Source organism: Oryctolagus cuniculus, chromosome 19 (assembly GCF_964237555.1).
Source record: "Oryctolagus cuniculus chromosome 19, mOryCun1.1, whole genome shotgun sequence".
Taxonomy (NCBI): Eukaryota; Metazoa; Chordata; class Mammalia; order Lagomorpha; family Leporidae; genus Oryctolagus; species Oryctolagus cuniculus.
Window position 1 is genome coordinate 4,022,542 of NC_091450.1, and position 5,859 is coordinate 4,028,400.

The window sequence follows — 5,859 nt, forward strand, 5'->3', positions numbered from 1 at the left end:
CAGCTGTTGTGGCCAACTGGGTAGTGGTCCAGCAGACGGAATACCCTCTCTCTCTGCCTCTGCTTCTCTCTCTGTGTAACTCCGACTTTAAATAAATTAATAAAGATTAAAAAATTAACATTTTGAGCTATGTTTTACTTTTGCCCAATAATTTTATTGAAAAGTGCTTTGAAAAAAAAAGTGTTTTGAGAAATCAAAAATAAAACTATCCATGAAAAACTTACTTATTCTTACTATATTACAGCTATTTTTACTGTATTTTGCAGCTAGATTTTAATATTTTAATAGTAAAACATGCATTAGAATTTTGCATAGTTTTCTTTCCTACAAGGTTAGTTACTTCAATCTAATTCACGCAGATGGTATTTATCCTATAGTAGAATGGAGAAAAAGTATATAGATAAAAATGCAAACGTGCAAATTTTCAACTTCAAATATGTAAATAATTTCTTTTTCAAGATTGGTGTTTATTTGAGAGGTAGAGGAAGAGACAGAGAGAAGAAAAGACAGAGAAAAAAGTCTTCCATCTTCTGGGTCGCTCCCCAAATGGCTGCTACAGTCAGAGCTGAGCTGATTGGAAACCAGGAGCCAAGAGCTTCCTTGGGGTCTCCCACATGGGTGCAGGGGCCTAAGCACTTGTGCCAACTTTCTTTGGTTTTCCTGGGCATAGCAGAGAGCTGGATTGGAAGAGATGCAGCCAGGTCGAACTGCTGCCCATATGGGACATGGGTGCTGCAGGTGGTGACTTAGCTCATTACACTACTGCACTGGCCCCAGTAATTCCTTTTGTAAGTTAAATGTATCATATTTGTTAGAGAGATGCTCTTTACACACACTCACTCACACTCAAAAGTTTGTAACCAAAAAGTCATGTTTGTATTTGATGTTTGGAAAATACAGCAAGTCTATCTGCAAAGACACTTACGCAGGTCAAGGGTACACAATAATGAGACATTTATTAGGATGACTTTATGGAGAAGGTGATCTATATGAATGAGAGCCATCAGAATAAAACCATCTTCTGTAATTTTGATCAAAGCTTTCTTATTCTTTTCTTGCTTAGTCTAATAAGGAATGAAATTGATAACAAATAGATGATCTGTTTCATAGTATTACATACATTTTACTAACACCATATGTGTTGAAAGTGATATTTGTAGGAGAAACAAGGTTGCGACTTCCAAACAAATTATGATAATTGTTGAAACTTAAAAGGTACTGATGATTTTGGAAGAGAATTTTAGAAGGAGTAGATAAGCACCAGTGATGATCTAGTTACACAGATTATTTCTCAGAAGTTGTGACGCTTTATAAAAACTACAGCATTAAGATTTGTAGTTCTAGTTAGTCCCATTTAAAAAGTTTTGCTTTTGTGGCCTGAGATTTTGGAGCTTTCCTCCTACATTGTCACCTAGGAGTTTTACCATTTCTGTTCTTACAGTTACTCATTTTGAGTTGTTTCATATGGTAGAATGATCCAGTTCCATTCTTTTGCCTATAGAAATCCAGTTTATCCATAACTATCATTTTAAAAGATTTATTTTATCCTTTTGAAAGGCAGAGTTAGAGAGAGGAAGATCCAGAGACCTTCCATCTGCTGGTTCACTCCCCAAATGGATGCAATGGCCAGGGCTGGGCCAGACCAAAGCCAGGAGCCAGGAGCTACTGCCAGGTCTCCCACGCGAGTGCTGGGGCACAAGTACTTGTTCCATCTTCAACTGATTTCTGGAAATGGAGCAGCTTGGAATCTAACCAGTGACCATATGGGATGTCATCATTCTAGGCAGCATCTCAACTTGTTATGCCACAATTCCGGCCCCCATTTATTTATTTTTTAAGAAGTTGAAAATTTTATTTTGCTGCAGATTTGTTGCTTCACTGTATGAAATACCATTAGCAAAGACAGCACATTGAAAAGTTAATATGGTATTGTTCTCTTATATTGTAAAACTAGCAAAATCCTTTCTCTGCTTCCAGCTATTTTCTTTTAAGGGAAAGAGTTTATTGGGGGAAACCCAACAGACTGGAGAGAAGGGACGAAGAAGGAAAAAGGCAGAAAGAGAACGCAAGAGAGAGACAGAGATCAGGAGATGGAAAGGAAGAGAGAGCTGTGCGCTCAGGAAGAGCTCCCTTTAAAACATTGCCAGGGGGTGGGCAGGGAAGTAGAAGCTGTGAATCCCATTAGGATGTGGATGGGGCTGACGTTGATGTTTGGATCATGTGGCCACCTGGCTTCCTGTCATGGCGGTGGGGGCTGGGGCATAGGATGGTGTCAGGGTGTAGATCACGCAGTAGATAAGACTGCATCATTTTACTAACATTCCCCCCATTTTTTTTTTTTTTTGACAGGCAGAGTAGACAGTGAGAGACAGAGAGAAAGGTCTTCCTTTGCCATTGGTTCACCCTCCAATGGCTGCCGCGGCCGGCACGCTGCAGCCGGCACACCGCGCTGATCTGAAGCCAGGAGCCAGGTACTTATCCTGGTCTCCCATGTGGGTGCAGGGCCCAAGTACTTGGGCCATCCTCCACTGCACTCCCTGGCCACAGCAGAGAGCTGGCCTGGAAGAGGGGCAACCGGGACAGAATCTGGTGCCCCGACAGGGACTAGAACCCGGTGTGCCAGCGCCACAAGGTGGAGGATTAGCCTAGTGAGCCACGGCGCCGGCCTCCCCCATTTGTTTTTTATGAAGCAGTTTTATGGGATTACATTAGCCCCAAAAGTCCAGGAGGGGTAGAGGGATGATGATCTGTCTTAAGCTACTTCCTGCTGACATGGGGCGATGAGGTACTTTTCGCTGGCATGGGGCAATGTCTCAAGCCACTGTCTCCCAGATGGGGAGGCAAGTATATCCCTGTAACAGCATTTGGTTGACCAGCTGGTTGCTGAAGGCCTTGGTTCGTTCCATAATCAGTAAGTAAATACAGTAGTATAAAAGACAGGGTGAGACTAGCAACCAATGATCCTAAGAGTGGCTTTAACCCGGTAATGAGAGGATTTCATAGAGGAGAGGAAATGTTTTAGTTTCATGATCAGAAAATCGAAGATATAAAACTGGATGATAAGACTTCGAATAGGCGTGTTTAAAATTATAAGCTCATTAACCAACAGGAGACAATTACTTCACACAGTTTCAAAAGCAGCTGAAGGATTTTACAAAACACTTAACCCTTAAGGCCTCTGGGCCTTTCTCATTAAGATAACCATCACATCTAGTAACACGAGATCATTAGACTTTTTAGCTTTCAGACATTTGTATCAGTAGCATTTTATATTATAAAAACTTAAAATGTAACACCACTTCACATCTTAACAGTACTTCTAACATAATCCAAATAGCCTGATTAGTTGGTGTCTCTGTGTCTTTGACAGTTTCCAGGGACCCATCTGGAAATTGTCAAAGTCTAGATTTTTGAAATTTTGATTTTTTGAATGCCTGTCAAGGATGCCAAGAAGGCTCGAAAATCCAAAATATCTCATTTAAATAGGATGCCTTAACATCGTGACATAATATAGACCAAATTTGATGAGTTACAAGGTTATTATTCAAATGTTTTAGAATAAGCATATATTTAAATAACCTATAGCTCTTAATAAAAAACTCATCTGATTTGAAACGATTAGAATTTAACAGAGACATTAAGAGAACATAATAGACTAGCTTAACTGTTTTATCAGAGGATCAGATTCTATGTCATAGGAAAATAATTAATAGCTTTTGTGTCCAAAATTTCTTTCTTTCATAACATTCTGTGACTTCCACATACGCTCTTCAACTTACTGGAAATGTTACATCATTTCCATTCCAGTCTAGAGTAAACAAGGCATCAGGATGAAGTAATTCTTATAAACCATGTCCTTCCTTTATTCAAAAGAACTCTTTCCTTCTTAACCTTCCTTACCAATAACACTCTTTCCTTCTTAACCTTCCTTACCAAGTGCACATTTCCATACTTGTGATGTGTTCTGTCTGCCAATGTCCTTGATTTACATTTTGAAATCACCTGTTAAAAATCTCCAGATTAAGACAACATTATTAAATAAGGTAACACATCAAATTTCAGCCTGAATTACGTTAAGTAGTGTTGAACTATTTTTCTGGACAGTTTATGAAAACACATTTGTTAAACCAAATATTTTTTCTTTAGATATTACATGCTGAGTACCAAAGTTTACATTTAGATGGCTTTTATCTCATTTGACTTTACCCAGTTTAAATTAGCAGTTACACCTAAATGACTTAAGATGCTATTAAATCTCTGAATTCAATTAAAATTAAAATTCCATTTATCTAAAACAAGTACTAATTACCCAGTGCTGTTTCATTGAGAATTGGTTATCTGGAAACCTGTTAAAATACATTGGGGTCGTCACCCAAGCGCACACTGGAGCCCAGGGCTTATGCTGTAGAAGGGAAACAGGAAGTTGAGTCGTCACCCCCATCCACTGTTGCCCGGACACGGTGTCTGTAGAGACTAAAAGCCTTTGGGAGTTGTGGCTGGTGCCCAGTACTAGGACTTCCAGATGAACGTAGAGAAGAGTAGAACCACAACTTGAAGTAAAAGTGATGGTGAGAATTTATGGTTCTTCACCTTAGCTCGGAATTTGGAAGGCTGGTGTTTGGATGGAGATCATGGAGGTTTTGGTGTTTTGGAAGGAGTTCTGGGGGTGTGTTTTGTCACTGGAAGAAATCCAGGACCCCAGAGCAGCTCAGAGATTCCCAAAGGGAGAGCAAAGTCACTGGGGGAACCTGGATCCGAGTCATGGCACCAGTATAAGGCCACCACAAAACACAGCAAACTCCAGAGTAAGTGAAAGAGTTTATGGGGGGAACCCAGCAGACTGGAGGGAAGGGGCGAAGAAGGAAAAAAGTCAAAAGAAGAGCGGAAGAGAGAGACAGAAACAGAGCTCCAGTTATTTCCAATGCAAAAATTATTACATATTTTTACTTCAATCCAGAGATGGATGTCAGCAAGCTACAGTTTTATGTAAGGCTTAAGATAGCAATGTTATCCTTGAGTCATGTGATATGTATAAGTATTTTTACCACACATAATTTCATAAATTCTCAATACTAGAGCCTAGTGTAAAAAATCACAGAGCATTGTGAAAAAGATCCATTTATTGTTTAGTATGCATACTGTATGTATTTGCAATCATGACAGAGTTAGGTATAATTTCACGCAGTCACAGATTTGCAAGTAGTATCTCTTCCCATACAAACTCCTGAGAAGTGCTATTTTAAGTTTATCAACCTCTAATTTAAGAGAACTGCAGTGGATTAAATTATTCCATGCTATCTCATTGAGGGGTTGTGCTTTATTCTTCAGTATTTTTTATTTTCTACATTTCTCAGGCTTCTCTCCTCATTCATTCATCTAGCTCTGAAGGGTTATTCAGTTTCTTCTTGCTCAGCAACCATGTGCATAACAAGATATGTTGACAAATCCTTGCTTTTCTGCAAGGGCTTGTTTCATTTCTGTTAGTTCTGATGTAGGAGAATAGATATTATACACAATCAAGTTTCACACTTTGCAAAGCACCAAACTCATCTTGTTTCTGTTTTGTCCCATCTACAGATAGACTGCAGTAAACAACATCTCCCAAAGCTTCCTGTGCAAAATTGCTGATTCCCACTGTCCCAGCACCATTTATCTGTTGCTCTGCATTGGCTTTATCTGTTGCTTTCTCATTGGATTATCATGTTACCGTAGCTACTGTAGGTGACTAGCTAGTGTTCCTAGTGTCCCAGTACACTAGGCACAAGAGATATCCTGACGACGAAAGGCGTCAGATCCTCCCACACTGAGAAGCAGGTGTTCTGTGGATATGGGGTCCTCGGGATCATTGGCAAGGGCAGC